Source organism: Schistocerca gregaria, chromosome 4, assembly GCF_023897955.1.
Source record: "Schistocerca gregaria isolate iqSchGreg1 chromosome 4, iqSchGreg1.2, whole genome shotgun sequence".
In the NCBI taxonomy this organism is placed as follows: Eukaryota; Metazoa; Arthropoda; class Insecta; order Orthoptera; family Acrididae; genus Schistocerca; species Schistocerca gregaria.
The window spans coordinates 157,396,434-157,422,993 of record NC_064923.1 but is presented as its reverse complement, the minus strand read 5'-3'; positions in this window follow the sequence as shown (position 1 = coordinate 157,422,993).

The following is a 26,560-nucleotide window of genomic DNA, read 5'->3' as shown; positions in this document are numbered from 1 at the left end:
ATAGCTGCAGAAACTCTCCTATAATCGTTGCCCAAGATTCACAGCAATTCATCTTTGATCTCTGCTGTTAAACGTTTTTTACTGATAGTCCGCTAAAATATTCTTCAGTCTGAAATATATGATCGTCTTGCATGCGTATCCAACATGTATGTGGTTTCGGAGATTATTTATTGTATAGGAATCTATGTTTTTCTACCTACATCGAAGTTGTTGATTTCAAATATTGTAATTACAAGCTCTTTAAGCACTGTAATATAGAAATTTCTACGTTATTTAACGCCGTAATTTCTTTTGTCTGTGCACTTAAAAGGGATTGTCTGTCCTTTAGACTTCGGATTGATAATGGTCTGCTCATCGAAATTTGTAGCATCGAGCATGAAAACAAACAGCTGATGGTCATGTAAGTAAATCTAATTTTTTTGCTGTTATTGTCAGTAAATGTTTGACTTAGAGATGTTGCACTAAGACAGGACATGTTTTTATGCTGACATAATCATCTACTGTGAACTATTCCTCTGCAGTACTCAGAGCACAATGTTGTAAAATGTGTTCATATCGTTCTACATTTAACGTTTTCTTAGGCTCAATGAGGGAGCAACACGCAAATCACGAAAAATTGACTTATGCCACAACAACATTTTCTCCTTACTTCAGTGTTCGCAGTATACATGAGTAGTTATGAGGGGGATAGGCAATTGGCACTTTCGGTGATAAGGTGGCGCTCTGACTGATAAGTATCACGTTACCAATATCTTGTGATGGTCATCTACAACGAAGTTTCACAATTATCTGACAGCAGTGAAGTCCCACCTCATCACAAATCTAAAGTTCTGAAACGGACTGCCGTTTCGGGAGCTCCCAAACGAAGCAAATGGAACGCCTATAATCAGTTCGGGCCTCGTTCCAGACCACAGCACCCAACAAACCTACGATTCCCGCGGCTGTTCCTCCACAGAATTGATGACATATCTTTGGAAGGACCCCTACAGAGTTCAGGTCGCCATAAAAAGAGGGGTGGACCCACTACATATTACTGTCTACTAACAAGTGTCCGAATACTTTTCATCAAATACTGTACTTCCCAAAAGGAGTATTCAAATTAAAAGGTGCCAAGCGTTGAGACAACCAAACAAGTTGAACGCTACACATATCGCTTTAGGATGATGTAGTGAGACATACAGGGACGTGAATGTAGTGTCTTTACCTCCCCCTAAAACATTCACAGCTGTACCTGTGATTTTTCCATCGAATCCCTCTAGCACGGAGAAACCATTAACAGTGAATGGTAGTGTGAGACGCTCCGTAGCTTACCCAAACCCATCAGGAGCAAATGGCCTGGGCTGTTCATAGAGGGAATGCCCCACTAACGCGCGTCCACACGTCTCCAACGTAAAGCGTGATAGCCAAGTTCAAGTGGGAGGAGCTTGAGAATCCGCCCTACAGCCCGGGCATGTCGCTCTGTGACTTCGGTTTGTTCGGTCTGCTAAAAAAAGGTCTCAAAGAGAATCACTTCAGCTCGGAGGACGAGCTGTCGAACACACTGGAGGACTGGCTCCTGTCATAGCCACAGGAACTCTGGGAACAAGGAATCCTACGGATCGTGGAAAAGGGAGATAGTTGTATTCTGACCTCTGGTGATTAGGTATGAATAAAGATTTCAGTTATACTAACAGTGATGTTTCAGTAGACAAGTTCTCCCCCTCCCAGAAGCCCTCAGTGCACTCTTTCCGTCTTTCCTCATTTAACAATGGAATTACCATTTTACTGATGGTGTCGCAATGCCACTACCCTTGCTTTTAATTTCACCGAAGGTTGTTTTCAATTTTCTATACGCTTGGTCAGTCCATCCTACAATCATATCTTTATCAATTTTTTCACATTGTTTATGTACTCATTTCGTCATAGCTTCCTTATCCTTCGTATTTATTTCATCATTAGATGACTTCCATTTTTGTAATCCTGCATTTTACTGAATGGTTTTCTACTTCCTTCTTTCGTCGATCACCTAGGACATTTCCTTTTTTACCCATTTTTTCTCCGGAGCTACCATCCTTATAGCTACGTTTTTCTTTCCTACTCCCGTGAGCCGTGTGTGGTTCAAGCTTATTGCTTGACATCTTGTCTTTGCGGTACGGCCGTCCCGTATCTTATTCGATTTACTGGCGTCACTATGTTGCTGGCTTGCATCCCGGGAACTGACAGCAGCAGCGCTTATCGATAAAAGCACTGTCATGCTCTCTTTGGAGCGACCGCTAGTATTTCCGGGTCGTCGTGTGTCGGGAGCTGAGTCGGGACGGAGCAGCACTGAGGTCCAGACAACCATGACTCGCCCGACCGTTGCCGACACACATGACTTGAGTGCGGACGACCTTGATTCATCGTTCCGTCGGTCGTCTCATCGAACGACGTGTATCTGGTCGCCGACCGTTTCTGGGGTCTCTGTGTGTGACGACATGTGATTCGTCCTTGTTGTTCCACAGTTACTGGTTTTATTATTGTTCAAATTGTTGGTGTATGTGTTTTCGTGGAACCATGTTTAGCTTGTGTGGTTTTGTCTGAGCAGCTATTTAATGATGTCTGCGTGCTGCAGGCAGTCATACTCCACGAGGCTCCTTCATGAGGAAGCTGGCGTCCCGTTGCTGCGGGATCGCTTCAGGCAGTCCGCCACGGTGTTCTATGCCTCTGTAGAACACTCTGGCAGTCGTCTTATACGCGGACTGGGACACCAAGTCCACCGCAGGCCGACCACGCGTTGGCCTGATCTGCTGCGGGAGTAGTTTCTCCCACAGCCTCTATGACGCTTTTGACGCAGCGTCCGCCCCCACGCGGCCGCTCCCATAGGCCAATCCTAACCGTGAGGCCACAAAATAGTTCTTGAGGTCCACACAGGAACAACAGCTTCGCTGCTTAGCCTGTCTCCCTCCTGGTAGATGTAACCAGATATTTGCAGTGCAGTGCAGTGCAGTGCAGGCAGTCAGTCAGTCGGTTGGGACAGATCAACCAGGAAGTCTCTGCGGGGACCGCTGGCAGTGTGCACCCGCTGTCTGATCGTGAGGCGCTGGCTGAGAGAACGAAAAAATTTCGTTGCACACCGAACCTGGACGCTGAATTTGAGTGATCAGTTAACCTGTTATGAAACCTCAACTATTGTGACATCTCTTCGTTAATTTGCAGGTTGTTGTTCCTAGGGCTATTCGTCCTAGCAGCAACGTATGATGTGCTCGAGTCGGCAAAATCTTGGAGCCGTCTTCCTATCATGTGATTAATTATTCAATTGACTGCTACTTGCCAGTGAAGTGCACCAGCGATATTTTCTGCCTTGTGGCCATTAACGCCCCAGTTACTTGCCCTGGTCATTAGCGTAGTTTTCTGGCAATGTGCCTTTCCTCGTCGTTTTGATGCTGTCCGGCTCGGCGTGTAGCTCGACAGCCTTTAAAGTTGTTTGGTTCATATTTTGCCTTGAGTGGTTATTGTTCAAATGTTCAAATGTGTGTGAAATCTTATGGGACTTAACTGCTAAGGCCATCAATCCCTAAGCTAACTCACTACTTAATGTAAATTATCCTAAGGACAAACACACACACCCATGCTTGAGGGAGCACTCGAACCTTCGCCGGGATCAGCCGCACAGTCCATGACTACAGCGCCTTAGACCGCTCTGCTAGAGTGGTTATTGTTCCTTCGGTGTTTTTTAGACGCCAATTTCTGAAGACATAGTGCTGTTCGTATCCTCGTCCTCGGCCAATATTTTCAATCGTTGTGCCGTTGGCTGAACGGAAGGGAATTGGTTAAATTGTTGGTCGGTCCTTGGGCTGTCCCTAGTTTGGGTTGCCATGCGATTATTTAACTTCAACTCTTGGCTGCCTGTCTGCCCTCACCTTAGGTCTGAGCTCCTTTCTCAGGCCGACTCTTGGAACACTTCTAAGCATCACTTGTCCTCTTTGTTTTACATTGTGATTTTCATTTTAGTTTGAAGTATTTTGCGAGGCCTTCGATCGTGTAGTAATTCAGTTCTATTTAAATTTTACAATAAGGCCTTCAGCGGTGTATATTCTTTAAAGGAAAATTTTTTATGAGAAGGAAGGGGTTTATTTTAATTTGTTTGTCTGACTTGTTATTCAGGCCTTTCAGCCGTTGTTTAAAACTTGTTTGTGGCCTCTAGCCGTGCAATAACTTAATATTTCTTTAGTTAGGCTTTCGGCCGTTCTGTTGTAAATTTAAAAAGAAATTTTTTGCTTGGAAAATTTGTTTATTAATGTGTTTTCGTTGTAGTTGTCCTTCCGACGCGTAGTGTAGGCCTTCAGCCGCTAATTGGTTTCAGTTGCATGCTTTTTAAAAGGAAAAAACAATTACCTTCTATTTTTAAGTGCTTTTCATTTCTAAGCCAGGCTTTCAGCCGTTCTTGTTTTGGGTGTGGTTTTGGGCCTTCAACCAGCCTAGAAAGCATCTCAAGTTCTTTAATTAGACCTTCAGGCGTATTGTTTGGTTGTGATCTTTTAAAGCAATGTGTAAATGAGTGGTTCTTACAAAAATAAAATTGTGTGTTTGATTGTACAACTCACAGTAACTGTTCTACTGCCTCATCCATAATCATAACCTTATCCTGTGCGTTCTCTGAGTACCTACCAACCTGGTTCCATTCCATGATTGCCCTTTTTAGAAATGTCGTTTCCCCTTGAACTGAGGTGCCTGAGCTATTGTGTCTATGACCTTAGAGATGTTCAAGCGGATGTCTTTACTTCTTAGTATTTCGGAATCTTATTACCTTGCTCCTTGATCCTTTCTGACTAGTTTTTTTTAACTTTAATGAACTCTTCTTCGTAATATGATCTGAGTCTACATCTGTTCCTTGGTATGCCTCACTATCCAGTATCTGATTTGGGAATCTCTGCCTGACCATGATATAATCTAATTGAAATCTTCCCCTATCTCCCGAATTATGCCAAGTGATCCAGGGAATTGGCTACTACTAGCTGAAATTTATTACATACCCCAATTAGTCTTTCTCTACTGGTATTCCTATTATCAAGCCGATATTCTCTTGTGACGCTCTCCTCTACTCCAATCATCATTAACTATACGAATCTCTTTTTACATGTCGATAATGTTATAAATATTCACTGTCTCTTTATCTTCTGCTTGTAATGTCGCCATACATATCTGAACTATTGTTGTCGGTCTTCGTTTCCTGTCACCGAACGGTTCACAGTAACTCATCTCTGCCGTACCTTCCTATTCGTAGTGAATCCTACTCGTTATAAGTATCATTTTCCGTTGCTCTTTATATTACTTTGTACTCGTTTGACCATATATCTTTGTCTTCTTTCGACGTCATTTCACCGACCCGCACTATATCTAGAATGAGCCTCAGCATTTCTCTTTTCTGATATACTAGCATCCGCAACATTTTCAAACTTCTGGCATTCCATGCCTCGATTCATGGAACGTTTCATTTAATTGATGATTCAGTCTTTATCTCATGGTCGTTTCCCCCTTGACAGGCCCGTCCAAGATATCCGAATGGAGGATTAGTCTAAAATCTTTTTGTAACGGAGAGATCGTCACGACACTTTTTCAGTTACAGGTCAGATGTCCTGTGAAAAGTGTTAAGAGTCTTTAATAAAGTGGTTTTCATTGTCTTCCCATTCTGATACCGTTGACCATTACTGATTCTTGCACCTTTTAGGGCCTTTTCCCTCCACAAGGGAGAGAGTGTCTTCTGAAACGGTGCCTTTTTCTCTACCCTCTTCTCTGCTCCCGTTGGTAGAACAAGGGTGTCTTCTTATGCTGGAGGTTTTCGGCAGCCGTTGCTGATGATTTTTATTCCAAATTTAGGAGAAACGTTGTTCAAACCCTTGACCCACGACATTTTCATTGCTACACAAAGAAGCTCCCCCAAGACCACTTGTAGTACAATAAAACCTAATCATATACGAGGGTTGGAACTTAAATAGTGGCAACTATTTATTCACAACCGATACTAAGAATTACATGTTTTCACCTGTTTCTGTTCTTCTAAGTAGTCACCAGCGCTGTGTAGAACCCGTTGCCAGCGATGTGGAAGGCATAGTATACCGTTAGCAGAGCCCGTTCTGTTTATGGTGCGAATGGAGCGGTCTGTTGCCTGTCGAATCTCTGGAACAGTTCTGAAGCGAGTGCCAAGAAGCGATCCTTCATCTTCAAAATCTAATCAATGCCACAAGGACTCAAGTCCCGAGATTATGTTGGAAAGTACATTGCTTCTCAGTCCCATCGACCGAACAGAGGAGCCCGCACATTATCGTGCAAATTTATGGGTAGGTTGTGCAGAAAGTGTCGCCGCTTCTTCCGCCAAGCTGGTAGCAGGTGATGCTCCAAAATCGAACAGTAATACTGTGCATTGACAGTCTGCATGGAGGAACGTAATGCGTTAGGGTAACACCGTCACAGTCGTACATGAGAATCTCCATAACTTACACCATACTGGGGCTCTGACGCTCTTTCGACTTTCGCGGCGACCCATACTGACGCCATTCTTTGGATTGGCGTTTCTGTTTTGCCTCGTACGATGTGGCCCATGTCTCATCCAGTGTTACGATACGGCGTAAGAGAGCTTCTCCTTCGCGCTCATAGAACTCCAAGTGCGTCTGAGCAGCATCGTAATGCATCCATTTCTGCATTGCAGACAGGTCATGCGGAACCGATCGTGATGCAATTATTCGCATGCCCAAGCGTTCCTTCAGGATGTTAAGCACTGTCGAAAGCCCTAATACTGTTTGGTGGGCGACCTCACGAATCACATGGCGTCGATCACTGTCCACTGACGCGGCAACACCATGCCCTTCTTCTTGAGAGACGATAGGACGACCTGCCCTATGCATGCTGATGAAGATATCCGACCTTCGTTGAAGGCTTTTACCCAACGCGCCACTTTTGTGTACGGCAATGCCGATTCCACGCAAGCCCCTTGAAGACCTCGAAGACGCTGTCGTGCTGCACGACCTCTGACACATTCCATCTTGATCCAACTCCGTTGTTCCTGTTTGGAAAACGTAGTGACACCGTTACGTTAGACCGCTCGCTCAAAAGTGACAGTGTTTCCCTCGATTTTGCGCAAGCTGGTGACGCGGACGGAGGTTTGCTCGGAGGTAAGGTAGGGATGTCAACAACGTGTGCTGTCAGCGACAATAGTAGATTCCATTGCATAGAGTCTCCACAGCAGTGTTGCCACTATTTAAGTTCCAACCATCGCATATTCTCAATCGTTACATATTTTCTATGTTTAGCAGTATTCACTTGAAGCAGGTGAAGAAATGCGAGAATTAAAATCTACAATTTCGTTTAGATCCACGTCTTACCACTTTTTGCCATCGATAAATATTTCTGTTCCTTCCAAGATGTCAATTTCTCACCTCTTCTCTAAAATGTGCTGTAGTGTAACACCGTTATCTACTGAAATACTGTGTTCTGTTTCGCCTAGATTCTCCACCATAACGGATTTGTTATCAAGAGTGAAACTCTAAATATGTACTTTACATCGGGTTTTACAATTTGTTTCCCTTACAGTGAGTGCAATATTTCTTAATACAATGGCATGTGACTATAGATTCCTGGGTGGGCACAAGCTCGTGAGAATTTTAACAACCAGTGCTTCACAACCGAAGTGAAAGAAGACCTTTGCATACATTTGCCTTTCACGGTTCCCTACCTCAGTCAGTGAAAACAGAACCCTTATGGGACCAGCTTGTTCATAAATTCGTTCTTCCTAGCTAAAAAGTTCAATACAAATGATACTCATCGAAGGAAGCATAGCCATTTCTGGGATGGAGTGCTCGATCTATCGCCTTGCCAGCGTACCCATTTTTCTGGAAAGCGGTTCGCAAATTGCTTAGTTCCTCTTGCAAATAAGCTGGCTCACAGATTTTATTACCCCTGTCCACCAATGTCTTGATAATACCTCTCTTCTGCCAGAAGAGAGGTATCTTCTGGCACAAGAGAGGTATTATCAAGACATTGGTGGACAGGGCTAATAAAATCTGTGAACCAGCTCATTTGCAAGAGGAACTAAACCACTTGCGAACCGCTTTCCAGAAAAATGGGTACGCTGGCAAGGAGACAGATCGAGCACTCCATCCCAGAAGAAAAATGTCCGAAAACGTGCAACAACAACAACAACCATCGGTAAGGAAAGTTTTTCTTCCATTCATCCACAACATTACGGACCGTATCAGGAAAGTGCTGGCCACGTTCAGAGTTGAAACAATCTTCAGACCCACCAAGAAGATTAGTGAATTCTTAAGATCGGCGAAAGATGCACGACACCCTTTAGCTACTCCTGGTGTGTATAAAATTCCGTGTAGTTGTGGGAAGGATTACATTGGAACCACAAAAGGAACCATCAATACTCGCCTAACTGAACACAAAAGGAACTGTCGACTAGGACACACGGACAAATCGGCTGTAGCGGAACATGTTTTTTGAAACGGGTGACCATGAAATAAAATTTCGTGAGACGAGTGTGCTAGCTAAGAACATCGCATTATTATGCACGTATGTATAGATAGGCTGTAGAGATTTTTAAACATCACAATAATTTTAACAGGAAAGAAGAAGGCTTGAAGTTAGATAAGATATGGCGATCAACATTGTACCAAAGATGTGACAATCGATTACCTTCGATCGAGAGTAATGACGCCAGACAGAGATAGTTTTACTGTTGACAACACGTGACGAGTAATGGCGCCCTCTACGCGCTCTATAAGAACAGGACCTCCACGACCTAGCAGCCAGTCGTAGAGTCACCTCAGATGATGTTGCCCGCACCTGGCAACGAACGTCAGGGAGAAGTATTTCTACTATTGGACCACGGCAATTAGCCCCGAAGTTTTAATTACTGAAACTTGTTTGGATTTATTCATTTCATAACTAAAAATTATTGTTTACTAACTATGCATTAGTGCCTCATTCTGCTCCATGTTACATTATTGTCAGGAATGTTGGTCATTAAACCGATTGTTCCAATGTATACTTATATTTAGGTTTTTTTTTGTGTGAAGGGCTACGCTCAGCTGAAGTCGATAAAACATAACATTAATCTAATTGTCGGTTATTGTGCAGATTTCAGACGTAACTGATGAAAGATTTAGCAATAATGGTGTTGAAATAACAGATGATCATCTAGAGGCCTGCGGTTATCATTCCGTTGAGACGTCGGTGAGACAGAAATTATGTGGAAGTAACTGAGGGCACCGAGAATTAGTTATAGGAAACCTTGCATTAGTTTAATGTTATTTGAAATCATGAATAAGGTTCGTTGTAAGTCACTAATTATTATTTCTTTATTGTTATTTTAAAACCTGTACAACAGGCAGGCTGTCAGCAGTGGTCTATGCTGCTCTTCAGCCATGGAATACACAATGAGAAAAAAACAGAAAGAATACACAAAAGTTACAGATGGTGGGCAATAAAACAGTTGACACATAAAGCCAAACACGGAGACGTTCACACTCGACGATAATCCACACTGAAAACTGTTGACACGACGCACAAACACTGAAGTTGGCGATGGCACAAGTGAACGATGGAGTGCTATGGTGGACACTGAACACTAAAGACGACGGCACACACGAGACACTGATGGCGATGATCTCCGGCGCGCGAAAGTTCATGTAGCGTGTGCGAGTCCGGGGACCTGCCAAGGGGTGAAGAAGGGTGAGGGGGGAGTGGAGAGGGTGGAGAGGGGAGAACAAAGATGCCAATGGCTGAGGAGATGGGAGGAGGAGGAGAGGGACATGGGAGGGGAAGCCCGGGGGAGGAGTGTGGAGAAAGGGAGGAGTGATGGAGGGTGCCCAAAGTAACAAACGCAGGAAGAGGGAGGGAGGATCAAAGTTGGTAAGATGGGTATATAGAGGGGAGGAGGACATCATCAGGGAGAGGGAGCTGGCGGTAGCTACCTTGGGAGAGGGTAAGGAGGGTGAAGAGACGGAGACCGGTTGGGACGTGGGAATACAGGCGTGCAGCGGCCATGGGCGGGAGAGGATGGGTGAGACCAGCGGGTGAGGAGGATCGAGTTTGCGGGAGGTATACAGGATCCGTATCCTTTCAAGGAAAGGGAGTGGAATGAGATCGTACAGGATCCGCATGGAGGAGGGGAGACGGATGCGATACGCGTGGCGGAGAGCATGGCGTTCAAGGATTTGAAGGGATTTATAAAAGGTAGGGGGGCCGGAGATCCAGGCCAGATGGACGTCACAAAGGATAGGGCGGATGAGGGATTTATAGGTGTGGAGTATAGTGGAGGGGTCCAGACCCCATGTACGGCCGGAAAGGAGCTTGAGGAGACAGTCGGCAGCATGCCTTGGCTTGGATCGTCCAGAGATGGTGAGTCCAGGAGAGTCGACAGTCGAGGGTGACGCCAAGTTACTTGGCGATAGGACGGCCATAGATGGTGAGATAGAAATCAAGGAGGCGGGAGAAAGGGGTGGGTTTGCCTACAATGATCGCCTGGGTTTTGGAGGGATTGAACTTGAGCAACCCCTGGTTGCACCAAGCGGTGAACCGGTCAAGGTGGGATTGGAGGAGATGTTAGGAGCGCTGCAGGGTTGCGGCAAGGGCAAGGAAGGCGGTGTCAGTGGCAAACTGGAGAAGGTGGATTGGGGGGTGACGGCGGCGGCATGTCCGCCGTGTATAAAAGGTACAGAAGGGGAGAGAGGACGGAACCTTGAGGCACACCGGCGGAGGGAAAAAAGGTTTAGGTATCCGTGTTATGGATGGTGACGTAGGAAGGGCGGAGGGAGAGAAAGGAGCCGATCAGACGGACGTAATTAATGGGAAGGGCGAAGGTTTGGATCTTGAAGAGGAGACCGGAATGCCATATGTGGTCATAAGCACGTTTGAGGTCCAGGGAGAGGAAGATTGCGGAGCCACGGGAATTAAGCTGTTCGGAAAGGAGTGAGGTGAAGGAGAAGGTCGTCGAAAGAGAGAAGTCGCTAAGTGCTCTCTTTTTTAAATACTAGATCCAAATCATTACACGTATTTACGAGCCGTCAGTCAGGCTTCCTTAATAAAAACCTATGGTTGTTAACTGTATTACTTGTCTTACTGGGTTAAACTGTTAACACAAAAGTAGAGGTCCCAATGAGTAGACTGTGACAGTATTTTAAATGTTTAATAGGCGAAATACTTTCCCATGGTTGGCTTGCAAGCCGTGAAAAGAGCACTAGAATGCGCCGGTACATAGTTTTTTTTCTTTTTGTTAAGTGATGCCGTATTGTTATTTTATCCCGAAAATGACGTTTGTGCATCGATACATGTTAATTTCTTAAATAATATATGTGAAATCACAGTTACATTGAGTTTTACCGTAGAAACTGATTTTCTTTAGTACAGACGTGAGGAAGTTTACAGTTACTGAATTCAGTTTAGTTGGTGGTTGCGTACTAAGCTCCGATTTCAACAGGAATTTTTTCCAACTAAAGAAAGGGCGCACTCGAAAAAGAGCTACGCAACTATAATTAGCTGAAATGAGCAGCGAATCTTCTCAGGCGCAATTAAGCTGAATTTCGATTGAAAGAGGGGTCTCGTTTGCCGATGGAGGGATCGGGCGTCTTGTATGCCCAAAGGATACGTCGAGCCGTCTGCCGCGGGCAAAACTCCTCAACTACTTCTCCTCCGAACAGTCTCCGCTTAGGAAAGTAATACAGCGCTGGCAGCAGAGCTCGAGGTAGAGGGGCTTCTTCGTTTACACACTGCTGCTCCCACCCCACGGAGAAGTTCACGCAGAGCTCCGCAAGAGGGCGTCGGCGGGCAAGTTTATTTCTGTGGAGCCGAGTTTACTCGGCATCAGCGCCCGGCCTGTGTTCCGCGCGCGACGCGAGTCTCTCTGAGGGGCCGGCCCCGCGCTCCGACGCCTCCACTGCGGGGGCGGCGGGGGCGGAGAGCTGAGGCCGGCCGCCCGCCTGCCGCCGCCCCCCGGAGGCTGCCGGCGCGCCGTTGTGTAGCATAATAACAGTAAGGGCCCTGATGAGAGCAACAGATACCCGGGGGACGGCTGGCGCGCATTAAGCCGCGCTGGGGGCCGTTACACCGCGACAGCGCCAGCCGCCGCGCAGCGCCGGCGTAAAGTTAGCTTTTACCACTCAGCTGGGAGCGCGCCGGCGCATGCGCCAGTGGGGAACATGGCGGAGCGGGGAATTACCGCCGCCTCCGCCGGGAGCGCTCTCTTACCTGCGATGCACTTTCTTTGGAACTGGGGCCACCGCACCGCTCGGAATTCCGGCCCCACAGCGACTCGAGGGTACTTTCTTTTCACTTTATTAGGTTTGCGACATTCGAGTGTAACCGAAACACATTCAGGTGAATTAACTTAATATACCGCGGTAGAAGGGCAGTGTCGCTTTTCGGCATCTGTATTCCGGTGTGTAAGAGCTGCGTGAACACATTCTTGCTGTATAACGGAGAAGCATCAGAACTACATTTCCATATGTTGCTTTGTAATTGTAGTGCACTTCAGTCCGAAGACTGTCTCAATGCAGCACTCCACACTCGTCTGTCCTGTTCAAGCATCTTCATCTCTGAGTAACTACTGCCACCTACAGCCATCTGAACCTTCTTATTACAGTCACGCCTTGGTCTCCCCTACTACTCCTCCCACCAAGTGTCTAGCTGGACCGGAGACAACTCTGGGGGACCACATTCAGCACGTGACCAACAAAGTAAACGCGATACTCAAACAACTCCACTCTATGCTTAACAGGAGTAGCACACTGAATAGCAGGGTGTCTAGGTCCATGTACATGACACGTATTCGATCCCTGATGACGTACGCAGTCCCTGTCTGGGAAAACGCTGCGCCCACACACCTGCACCGTTTGCAGCTCATAAAGAACAAAGTACTCAGAATCATAAGCAACGCTCCGCGCTACACGCGCACCGCGGACCTTCACCTGGAATATCGGCTGGATACCATGTTGCAGGTATTCCAAAATCTGTCCACACGACTGTACAATAACACGAGACACTCGCGCAACCCGTTTATCTTTTCTCTGGGTAAGTACGACCACAACCATAGATGGAAAAATAATAGACCAAAGACACTATTAGCAAGGAAATAAACTTCTATGGTCCATAGCACGCTAACACGACGGTACTGGCGAGCCCCTACAACACAGCTACTGCTGGTAATCCCTGATGCTTGACCCACCGAAAAATAGGCAACCGCAGGCAAACCGTACTGTATAAAGCAGGCAATGTATGACGAACTTGAACTGTTGCAGGGACGCAGCAACTGCAGCAAGCACCACAACGAGCTTCCGGAACGACAAAGTTAACGATGCACGATACCTTACACTAATATAACCACACCTTGCATGCACTGTCGCAGCTAGCAAGCCGCTACTGCCCTTACTACCCGTCCTAACGTTGCAGAGGTTTTTTCCCTTGGCGCTTGCCTTGCCACTCTTTTTCCTCTGCTCTTACAACCGCTACCCTTTGATCGCTTTCGTCCACTTTCTATCTCCTGACGGACCATGTTAATGAGTAATCTTACCCAGATGCATGGATAACATCTCAGTCCGCATCCTGTGACTCCTGATTAAAGAACTAACATTTTATACAGAGGTGACAGTAGAACTTTTGGTTTGGTCACCACGATGGTGTGGGCGTGGAGGGCCCCATCCTCCTCCCGCCAGAGTTTCGAATCCTTCATCGGGCATGGGTATGTCTGTTGTTCTTAGCATGGGTTAGTTTGAGTAGTGTGCAAGTGTAGTGACCGATGACCTCTGTAGTTTGTTCCCAATTCGAACATTTGAACATCCCCTACCATTTTTACCGCTCAAAAATTCCGTTTATTACCAAACTGATGAATCCTCGACACCTCAGGGCGTACACTACCAACCGATTCTTTCTTTTAGCCAAGTTCCATCTTTTCATATCGATTCGGCGTTACTCTACCTATCATCCCGCCCCTCAGCATTCTTCTCCAACGGAACACATCGAAAGCTTTTGCCGTCTTGTTTTCAAAACGAATGACCGGTTGCAGCACTCTGAAGGTGCCATCATCAGATCTGAAACGTGGATTAACATTTATAAAATCATATGGACATCATTGCATATGTGGCAGATCACCTGATAAAATCATTGTCATAAGCAATAAAAAACTGCTCTCATGTCGTTCTTTCCATAAAATATAAAACTGAAGTCACCAGATGATACTACCACTGCTCGCCTAACATAGGACGGCATCACCACTCACTCTCTTATACAGGAGACGAGTGACCTCGGTTACGTAACGCGCTCAAAGCGCAGGCACTAGCAGGAGTGGCTTATCCCGTGCACGCGCTATAAGCCTTACTAGTAGTGAGCCTTATCGCTTGGCTGCTTGGACTGCCGACCGGTGTTAGACGAGCAGTGGTAGTTCCATCTGGTGACTTCAGTTTTATATTTTATGGAAAGAACGACCATGAAAGCAGCTTTTTATTATTTTGTATTGGTTATGACAATGATTTTATCAAATGGTCTGCCTCATATGCCTTGATGTCCATATGGTTTTATAAATGTTAATCCACTTTTCATATCTGATGATGGCACCTTCAGAGTGCTGAAACCGGTCATCTAATAAAGGATTGAAGCGATCGTGGCTTTTCAGTTATTTTGAAAACAGAGTGATCGTCCTACGACACACCATGTGTTCACTGCAAAACTTCAGTTTACCTTCCGTGTTAACGAACTCCTCTTTTACAGGTATGCTTTTCTTCATATAGCCAGTCTGTCTTTTATATCTTCTCTACTTCGACCATCATAGTTATTATGCAGCGCAAATAGAAAAAAATTATACTTTCTTTACTGCTTTGTTTTCTAAGTCTCTCAGCATCGCTTAATGTAATCAGTCTACATGCTTTGTTTTACTTATGTTGATTTTTATGTCTTAATATTTTTCCATAAGAACAGTCATTCCATTCCACAGCTCTTTCAAGTACTTTGCGGCCTCTGACTAAATTACAATGCCATCAGCAAATTGCAAATTAGTTGTTCTTGTCCCTTAACTTTAATTACTTTTACATACTTCACCTTGATTTCCTTTACTGTCTGATGTATTTACAGACTGAATAAACCACTGCTTGGTTTCTTCCTTTCTTTCTTTTGTCCTTTGTCATTGTAACTTGCAGTATGCTATACGTACGAGTTGTGAAACCTTTCGATCCCTTTAGTTTATCTCTGCTGAGTTCATAATTTGAAAGGTTTTATTCCTGTCAGCGTTGTCTGAAGCTTTCTCTAAATCCACCAATGGTGTAAACGTAGGTTTGCTTTTCCTTAACGTATCTACTACGGCAAAACATTCGTGTGATCTTACGTGTTCCTACATCTCTGCAGAGCCCAAACTGATCTAACTCAGAGTCGGGTTCTACCAGTTTTCTATTCTCCTGCAAATAATTCGTGTGGGTATTTTAGAAGAATGATTTATTAAACTAATGCCTTAGTAGTATTCATCCCTATCAGCAGCTTCCTTCTTTAGAATTGAAATTTTCACATGTCTCTTTATGTGTGGGGGAACATAGGTGTACTGTCCCAAGTAATTCCCGCACCAGAGCAAAGATTTGTGGTATTGACATTTGTGTCAGATACGTGGTGAAAAAAACTGAAACCTCTAATACGGACAAAACTCTCAAGCCTATTGGAATCCCTATCTGGTTCTACACGGAATTTGCGGCTTGAGGTTTTGAAACCGTAATATTCTGTAAGCCCCTCGGAAAAAGACAGTAGTTGGAAGAAAGCAAAGATCACACCGGTTCACAATAAAAGTGTTGAAGTGATACACAAAACTATGATCCAATATTCTTTTTTCGTCCAATATCGTTATCATCCTGTTTCAGAACCTTATAACATACTCTGAGCTCAAATGTAATACTGATTCAATACAGTCAGTGCATCCATGGCAACTACAATGGAATTAGAAGACACTGGTATTTGAAACTCAACTTGTATTTGTCTCACATGAAGCCAACCAGATAGATAAAGCATTTCTTGACACTTGTCTAGTACTACGCCTACGTTTATTATTATCGTACAGAGGATCAAGCGAAATTTGTGACACAATATCTTGACAGAGAGAATGTATCAGTATCTTGGGTGGACAGTCATCGACGGATGTGGATGTAACTTCAATGGTCTCCAAGTGAAATAGGTTTGGAAATTTGTTGTTTATGTTGTATATTGACCATCTGGCATATAATATTAACTTTCAGTTCATGATTTTTCCAAATGATTCATTTATCTGTAAAGAAGTACTCTCTGAAAAAAGCAGCATAAACAATCTGTCAGATGGAAAGGTTCCAACAAATCATTGTGCGTTTCGATACGGGACCGTTTCGTCAATGCGAAAGTGTTATCGAGCTGCTCAGAAAAATCCAGCTGCAGAAGGTACAAGAGAGGCATTGTGCATCACGGATTGATTTACTCTTCAAAATATGGGAGGGTATTTTAAAGGAATATGGAAAACTTATTTCTTCCTTCGACGAATGTGCCATGAAACGAATATAAGCAGAAAATTCGAGACAATAGATGTAATACAGAGGTTTACTGACAACTGTTATTCTCACGCGCCGTTATCGAATGGAACAGGGAATTGGGGATTATTTTTAGTGGTACGAGAAGTGCTCTCAGTCACATACTGTCAGGTAGCTTGCAGAGTACAGTTGTAGATGCGGAAAGCTTTTAAGGATTATTAAATAAAACTGCCTTTATCAACGTTCTACATCATTATTCTTCACGTATACATTTATATCTCAACATAGCTCCCTGGCGACAAACACGGTCCTCCCGACGAGAAAACAGTTTGTTGATACCGTCAATGCAGAATGATTCAGTGTGTTCAGAGCCACAACCTCACTTCCGCTTGCACCGCTGCATCACAATCAAAATGAAATTGACGAAGGAGTTCCTCAGCTTTTGCAACACTTGAAAGTTGGAGAGGGCCAATTCGGGACTCCACTGAGGATGATCAATGACGGTAAACCCAAGTAGTCAAATTGTTGCAGGTGTCGGAGCGCTCGTGAGTGGTCTCCCATCGTCATGTTGAAGTAGAAGATGCTCCGTGTGTGGTCAAACTCTTCGAATTCGAAACTGGATTATAAGCATGCTGTTTCTCACGCGTCGACATAGTTAGGTTACACACAGCCATGTTACGCTCAACAATTCGGAGCCCTTTGGCGCAGCGTTTCCCAAACTGTGTTCCGCCGAACTCTGGTGTGGGCTAGTGCTCCAGGGCAACCTGTTAATAACAAAGGCGGTCTTTTCCGACATGTTTAGGTATTTCTTAAATCTCCGTAATATTTCTGTGTCATTAATTATGATTTAAAATTTAAGTAATCACTGAATAAAACAAGTTGTTCTCACTTTTTTAAAACTTTATTAATTTACTATGCTACAAAATGGAAAGTACCAAGATTCTGAAAGCGTTCCGTCAAATGAAATGTCTGGGAACGTGTGCTTCAGCTGCGGATTCTTTCAATGTGCGGCGTCGAAGCGAGAAAGTTGACTGAGTAATTTGCCTCATATGCAATATCTCAATCGCTATTGGGAAAAGAATACAAAATTGAGAGGTGTTACTTTTCAGAATGCCACCGTAGAAGTAGATAATATTTCAATGTTGTGGCTGGCAACTTGCTTTAAATATTCAGGTGTTAACGTAGCATCGTGTGGCTACAATGTCACACTAGTATCAGTCAACTCATGAAAAAAGAACACATTGACACCGGTGTGTCAGACCCACCATACTTGCTCCGGACACTGCGAGAGGGCTGTACAGGCAATGATCACACGCACGGCACAGCGGACACACCAGGAACCGCGGTGTTGGCCGTCGAATGGCGCTAGCTGCGCAGCATTTGTGCACCGCCGCCGTCAGTGTCAGCCAGTTTGCCGTGGCATACGGAGTTCCATCGCAGTCTTTAACACTGGCAGCATGCCGTAGGGGACCGCACCGCCACTTCCCAGCAAATTAGGGACACTGTTGCTCCTGGGGTATCGGCGAGGACCATTCGCAACCGTCTCCATGAAGCTAGGCTACGGTCCCGCACACCGTTAGGCCGTCTTCCGCTCACGCCCCAACATCGTGCAGCCCGCCTCCAGTGGTGTCGCGACAGGCGTGAATGGAGGGACGAATGGAGACGTGTCGTCTTCAGCGATGAAAGTCGCTTCTGCCTTGGTGCCAATGATGGTCGTATGCGTGTTTGGCGCCGTCAGGTGAGTGCCACAATCAGGACTGCATACGACCGAGGCACACAGGGCCAACACCAGGCATCATAGTGTGGGGAGCGATCTCCTACACTGGCCGTACACCTCTGGTGATCGTCGAGGGGACACCGAATAGTGCACAGTACATCCAAACCGTCATCGAACCCATCGTTCTACCATTCCTAGACCGGCAAGGGAACTTGCTGTTCCAACAGGACAATGCACGTCCGCATGTATCCCGTGCCACCCAACGTGCTCTAGAAGGTGTAAGTCAACTACCCTGGCCAGCAAGATCTCCGGATCTGTCCCCTATTGAGCATGTTTGGGACTGGATGAAGCGTCGTCTCACGTGGTCTGCACGTCCAGCGCGTACGCTGGTCCAACTGAGGCGCCAGGTGAAAATGGCATGGCAAGCCGTTCCACAGGACTACATCCAGCATCTCTACGATCGTCTCCATGGGAGAATAGCAGCCTGCATTGCTGCGAAAGGTGGATATACACTGTACTAGTGCCGACATTGTGCATGGTCTGTTGCCTGTGTCTATGTGCCTGTGGTTCTGTCAGTGTGATCATGTGATGTATCTGACACCAGGAATGTGTCAATAAAGTTTCCCCTTCCTGGGACAATGAATTCACGGTGTTCTTATTTCAGTTTCCAGGAGTGTATTTGTCTGTAACGATTTGCAGTATGATCACGTAGGCCCAGTGACAGGTTCGTTTGCAGAACACTACAAAGTGCAGTCAGTTTACATGGGAAGTTACTTACCAGAAAGTCATGCAATCCAATGCCGAGTTTGTCTCAGTGTTGTGGGACCTGTACCGAATAGGAGCAACAGGGGACATTGAACTTATACAAAGAACAGCAGCCGGAATGTTCAGCGGTTCGTTTCCCTCATGGAAGATTTTCACGGAGTTGATGAAGAACCGGAGTGGGCAGACTCTTGAAGACACCCGTTAACTGCTCCGTGAAACCCTATGTATAACCTTTCAAGAAGTCTGAAATGGAAAACTCCTTCTAGGCATTTTCTTTGATTAGACCAACGGGCTTTGCCATGATAGATAACGTCTGTATAGTGTTTGTTCAGTTCCTTCCAAAATCGTTACTGTTGACGATGTAATAAAGCGTGAAACCTCAGAAAATTTGCTATTCACTCCACCAATTCCATCACGCGTTCCATTCTTGCATATTTAACAGAAAGTGAGTTCTGATATGTAGAGCAATATATTCCGTAGAGATAGACTGTCAAATGTTACAATTTTTATCAAAATCCTTAAATCCTTTCTGCAAGGTGTTCTAACGCAGTTTCATAGACAATTTAGGCTACCCGTCTATTATGTGACTGAGAATTCTTATCCTTTTTTCCTATGCTTCCCACTCATTTTTAAAGGATGACTACGGTAGACCTTTACACTGAATTACTTTTGCACTAACAGCCACGGACCAATGGACTTCCTGTATACCACTAACAAATACTAAAGATCAACAGCTTGTTACAGTAGGAGCGTGGATGGTGAAGGTGAATGTACTGTGGGTTACTGGGGTTTTGCTGGACACAGCTTCAATTTAATTCATTAATAAACATATAAGCGGCGTTCAACAAGTCACGCACGGAATTTATTTTTCTCGGCCAATTTAGGATGAAAATTGAGGAAATTGCTGTGGTATGTGCCGCAATGTTAACCGCTTCATCCGCTGTAGCTAAATGAAGATCCACCACGTGGTGGCGCTATACGTAGCATTTCAAAAAAATGTTCAAATGTGTGTGAAATCTTATTGGACCTAACTGCAAAGCCTTTTTTTTTTTTTTTTTTTTTTTTTTTTTTTTTTTTTTTTTTTTTTTGTCTACTGACTGGTTTGATGCGGCCCGCCACGAATTCCTTTCCTGTGCTAACCTCTTCGTCTCAGAGTAGCACTTGCAACCTACGTCCTCAATTATTTGCTTGACGTATTCCTATCTCTGTCTTCCTCTACAGTTTTTGCCCTCTACAGCTCCCTCTAGTACCATGGAAGTCATTCCCTCATGACTTAGCAGATGCCCTATCATCCTGTCCCTTCTCCTTATCAGTGTTTTCCACATATTCCTTTCCTCTCCGATTCTGCGTAGAACCTCCTCATTCCTTACCTTATCAGTCCACATAATTTTCAACATTCGTCTATAGCAGCACATCTCAAATGCTTCGATTCTCTTCTGTTCCGGTATTCCCACAGTCCATGTTTCACTACCATACAATGCTAAGCTTACACACTACTTAACGTAAGTTATCCTAAAGACAAACACACACACCCATGCCCGAGGAAGGACTCGAACCTCCGTCGGAACCACCCACACAGTCCATGACTGCAGCGTAGCATTTAAAATCACGTTTATAACGGAGATGAGTTCAAAGTAGACAGCTGTCATTGAGTTTCATTTGCCGAAAATCCCGAGCATCGCAGATATTCATAAGACTACTTAGACGGGACAGTGAAAGAGGCACAGAGAACCGTTGGGTGAGGCATCTGTTGTCACCATACCAGGATCGCGCAAACCTGTGCGGTCTCCGACTCGTCGGCTGGTCGCACGTAGCTGTAACTTCTGCAACGTACCCGTCGCGAAAAAAATGCGGCCGAACTTCTCCTCCTAGATAACAACACAAGGCCTGACACAAGTCTTTGCATTCGTAACGAGCTCAAAAATCTTTATAGGAATGTTCTTCCTCATCTATCTTACAGCCATGGTGTCGCACCTTCCGACTTTCATCTGTCTGTCCCAATGATGCACACCACAAGGAGCACTACGTTGCGGGAAGCAGGACATTGGATCCGACGTCGATCAGTGCAGCGGTACCATCCCGGCGTACAGCACCATCAGTAAGGTGGCATAAGGCTGTCGCATTGAACGAAGATAATATTGAAAAAGAGCATATTGTAGCCAAAAGAGTGAGGAATAACATGGTGTACTAGAATCCTGAATAAAACCAACCTACTTTCAGACAAAAAATGTGCTGCACTTCTTATTGCACACCCGTTGTGGATGTTGTCAAGCGCTTTCCGTTCTGTTGCAAGATACAAAAGGAAATGACGACTCGGGAACTTATCTTGATTTTTAACTTTTATAAAGCTAAAGAAACGAATCTACTTACAAACCAAAGGTTACATGATGTACCACATTCCTAGAAATATAGCAACCGGTTATACAGAAACACAAACAGAAAAAGGGAAACAGGAACATTGTTATAAATACGACACGGTCACATCTGATACAGGCGCCTTTTTTTTAACAGCATGATGGCGCACTGCCAGACGTTGGACGAAGCGTCCGTTGTGGATGACGCTCTTTCTGGACCTTGGACTGGTAGACGTGGTCTGGTGTAATGGTCGCCTAGATCCACCAATTCCATCACCTCTTCCATGACAATATGTAACACAAAATGATTTTTGATGTATAGAACAATGATAAAGAGACTCCGATTGTTAGAAATTTGCTGTTCCATCGTCAGATAAATCGCCAGTCATGACGATCGTCCTCCTCTGGGGGCACCTCAAGTCTACAGTGTACGCCAGCATACACAAAAAAAGACTTACCTGCGCGAGAATATCAGCAGTACCTGTACAGAAACACAGAGACATTACGGTCAGTGTCCACCATTTTCCATTGACGAGTTCAGATGTGTCATCTGCAGGATGGTAATCAGTTTGAAAACCTTCTGCATAGAGGTAACTCTCATTAAGAGAGGGCGGATGGCGGTTAAATTCTACCGTTATGTTTCAGGTCGTCGTTGACAATGATGAAATATTTTGTTTGTGCGATTTAAGCACATTTGTATCATGCGTTCGTCTCTTTCAATTTTCGCGATTTCCACTAATTTCGACTTTATCCTTTGTCACGAGACTATTGAAACAACAAAGTAGAGTTCGTCCTGTGGGATATGAATTTTGAACCATCCTGTATCCTTTCACTTAATATTAAAGTATTTTGATTCGTGGAAATACTTGTAAAATTAATGATATTCCTCCAAGACTGGTAACGTATTTTAAATACACTGACAGAAGAAGAAATCTTAACACCAAAAAATAATTAAGGCAGAGTTCTGAAATTTAGGGAATACATTTTTCTAGGTAACACATTTGTGTTACAATATCTCCAGATGTAATTAACATTTTACAATGCAACAAACGGCACTATTACGTATGTGTTTATATGTTCAGATGTGCTAACAAAACTAACGTGGTTCTATTTAAAAAACGTAGGTTCGTGTTAAAAAACATACTTCCGTGCATTTTTGTATGGTTTGTATTAAACAATTACACAAGCTCCTCTCCTCACGTTCGGTCTATGGAATCGGTTCGTCAGTATTTGATGTGGCTTACGAAATATATCCAGCGGTAACGTTGGGTGACTCACCCTGTATACTTGGAATTAAATATTTACTAAGGTAGCTTTAGCGTATACTTCCCTTATCATACAATGCCACGTATACATTACATTTCTCTCTAAACATTACTATTCAACACAGTCACAAATAATAACCTCATGCCAAATGTGCGAAAGGCACTGTTATGGTTTAGTGACTCACCATCAGTGATACTTTGAACGGAGCTCTGAAACTCACCGAAGAAGTTGATATATCTTGCTGGGTGCCATTATAACACTACCTCACCACGAACCAAGCCTGAGATACTAACTACACTCTTGTTTATATATGCTCAATATTACTTATTAGATGCATATTTATAGCATTCTACACACATAACAGAACTCTAGTGTAAGCTGCGCATGTGTTCTACAAACATTTTTTCCTCGGAGAATTTGCAGTTTTCAGATATTTTCAGTGTCTTTTCATTACTGTTGGCACCACCAATTCAATAACGCGGTGTTTTTAAGACAAAGCTGGAACACTATCTACGATAATCTTCATTATTTTTCAATAAAAGATCAAAATGTCTCTGTCAGACTGTGGAAGCAAAATACTAACGTTTTGCAACAGCTTTGTCGTAATGCATGCAATGATAGAATATGAAGAAGGTCTGTATAGCTGTAGGAAATAACTCTACTGTCCTAAGCTTGTCTCCACATATTAACAAATAAATTGACTCCTTTGTTTTTCCTTAGCTACAACTAAGCCTGTATAACTGTTATACACCATGTAAGTTTCATCATGTTCTACATCGTTATATCCTTCAAAATGACTTCGTTCGTAACAAGAACATATATTTGACTACCTCATCTCTATTTTTTCTATTCGAGTTTAAGCTTGGCTATACCAAGTTTGCAATTCTTAGGAAACAAAGCATTTTTCCACGTAATTTGGAAGTAACATTTCTCATACTGCATTACTCTAATTTTCCTTCACTCTAGACAACTCGAATCCACACCTTCAAGAACTTCATAATCACAACTGAATCAATTTCTAAGCCATAATATCTTTTTCTCACACGTCACCAGAGGCAAAGTTGCTCTTTTTACCAACGCTACGTTGGACGGTACTATCTAGCATACCTTTACCTATGATCGGTTTCTGATTTCACGTAAATAATTATTGAGAATGATTAGTGTAAACCTAAACTACGGCGTCCGTCCAAAATCACTACTCTGTCTGGAGTTTCTCTCGTCCGACATGAGTAAGTGGGCCACATTCTTCATAGGTCCAGGCCCTGTGCTCTTGACACCATTGCAAATTGTCGGCGGAACATATCACACTGGTCATCGTGCAAAGAAGTCACGGGATGCAGTCGCCGTTCCACTGTGGATCGTGTGATTGTATGCATTTGGTTGAAATCGTACCCGCTGTTTGAGTTGGGTCTCTTCTTGCGTTTTGCACGATGTTGTAGGATGTACCTGTCATCTACTGTAATAGTTGACGAGCTTTATTTCGGTACGCTCCTTCTGCACGTGGAAGGTTGCTGAGAGCAATACTTAAGTCCTACGCTGCAATCGTCACACTTCGTCCTTCTTCCGGTTTGCCAGTGTGAAGTCATCCAAAGTATTCATGTCATGTTCTGATGAGGAACACAACCAAGGTTTACAGTAATTGTTCGCTGACTCACACACACATTTTCTCCATATTCCTCTAACTGATACGTATTTTGTGCCCTTCCCAATTTGGCACTATAGTCAAGCTGACCTCACGTCACGATCCTCCAATCATATGTGCATGACTGGGAGACCTCTGGCAACATTAATTTGCATTGGTACTGAATTACACCTAGTTATTAACTGGTTTGTTACATTATCCACCTCGTCCCAAAGTTCTGCTCTGCATTGTTTATGTAACAGGCTTGCCTGTCAATGCAACTAATATACCTTGACCGATGAACTCGCTGTTTGGTCCCCTCCCAAAAATCAAGAGACCAACTAAATATCTATGTCATTAAAGGATATAGATGAAACGCATACTGTGTCATCTGTGTGGAGATATCTCTTCTCGCCGTGTCGAGAGGCAATGTGTCTTCATACCACTGTGTAAACCAGAAATTTGAACTATTCGTTGCTCTCACCAGCAGCTTGTCAGGAACAATGTAACAGAGGTACACCTAGCCGCTACATTACGCACGGCATTCTGCGGTTGGCACACAGTACAGTAACGCAATACCTCTGCGGGAAGTGAGAATGGCGGTGGGCAATGTTTAATCAGCGGCGGCTTCCGCGGTCACCGATGGGCGAGACCGCCCGCGGCGGAGCTGGCTTAGTGCGCTGCGTTTGGCACTCGCTCTTCCATAAACATGACAGCGGCATTAGCCAAACACGGTGGCGTGCCGCTTTATAAATAAAAACCCCGCGGACGGCACGCAACTGGTCCCTCTTTCCTCCCCACGTGTCGTTACGTGTCCCGGCAGATCGACTGGATAACAAGTAGACCACTATACCAAATACTACAATTCCTGAGAGCACAGTATAGATTCTCCTGAATATTCTTCGGTCCAGCGTAACTAATCAATACATTAGTGTATTACCACTGTGAAGACAACACATTAAAAAAAGTAACCATACACGCAGAAGGTATAAAGGGAAGAACTGCCACATCATAGCTTCTTCCATTAAATACACTTTTAATTTTAAATTAGAACACATCCATAACCTATTATGTCTCTTATTATTATCATTATCTAAGGTAGCAACAAGTTTAAACAAAATACGGCAAATAATGGAGAAGTGTTACAAGTGGAACAGGGAATTGTATCTATGTTTTATAGATCTAGAAAAGTCATATGACCGGATTCCTAGGAGGAAGTTATTGTCTGTTCTACGTGATTATGGAATAGGACCAAACTTTTGCAAGCAATTAAAGGTCTTTACATAGATAGTCAGGCAGCAGTTAGTAAATTGAGTTCATGGTTTAGAGTAGTTTCAGGGGTGAGACAAGTCTGCAACCTGTCTCCACTGTTATTCGTATTATTTATGGATCATATGTTGAAAACAATAGACTGGCTGGGTGGGATTAAGATATGTGAACACAAAATAATCAGTCTTGCATATGCGGATGACTTAGTTGTGATGGCAGATTCGATTGAATGTTTGCAAAGTAATATTTTAGAGCTAGATCAGAAATGAAAGGACAATGGTATGAAGATTAGCATCTCCAAAACAAAAGTAATGTCAGTGGGAAAGAGATATAAACGGATTGAGTGCCAAATAGGAGGAACAAAGTTAGAACAGGTGGACGGTTTCAAGTACTTAGGATGCATATTCTCACAGGATGGCAACATAGTGAAAGAACTGGAAGCGAGGTGTAGCAAAGCTAATGCAGTGAGTGTTTAGCTACGATCTACTCTCTTCTGCAAGAAGTAAGTCAGTACCAAGACTACGTTATCTGTGCACCGTTCAATCTTTTGCCCAAATTTGTTGTATGGGAGCGAAAGCTGGGTGGATTCGGGTTACCTTATCAATAAGTTTGAGGTTACGGATATGAAAGTAGCTAGGATGGTTGCAGGTACTAGTAGATGGGAACAATGGCAGGAGGGTGAGCACAATAAGGAAATCAATGAAAAACTGGGAATGAACTCTATAGATGTAGCAGTCAGGCGAACAGGTTTAGATGGTGGGATCATGTTACACGCATGGGAGAAGCAAGGTTACCCAAGAGACACATGGGTTCAGCAGTAGAGGGTAGGAGGAGTCGGGGTAGATCGAGGAGAAGGTACCTGGATTCGGCTAAGAACTATTTTGAAGTAATAGGCTTAACATCAGAAGTGGCACCAAGGTTAGCACTGAATAGGGGATCATGGAGGAATTTTATAAGGGGGACTCTGCTCCAGACTGAACGCTGAAAGGCATAATCAGTCTTAAATGATGACGATGATGATGAAAATGTACTAGTAATATAACTGAATTCGTATGATAGAACATGTAAAATCACACAATGCACGACC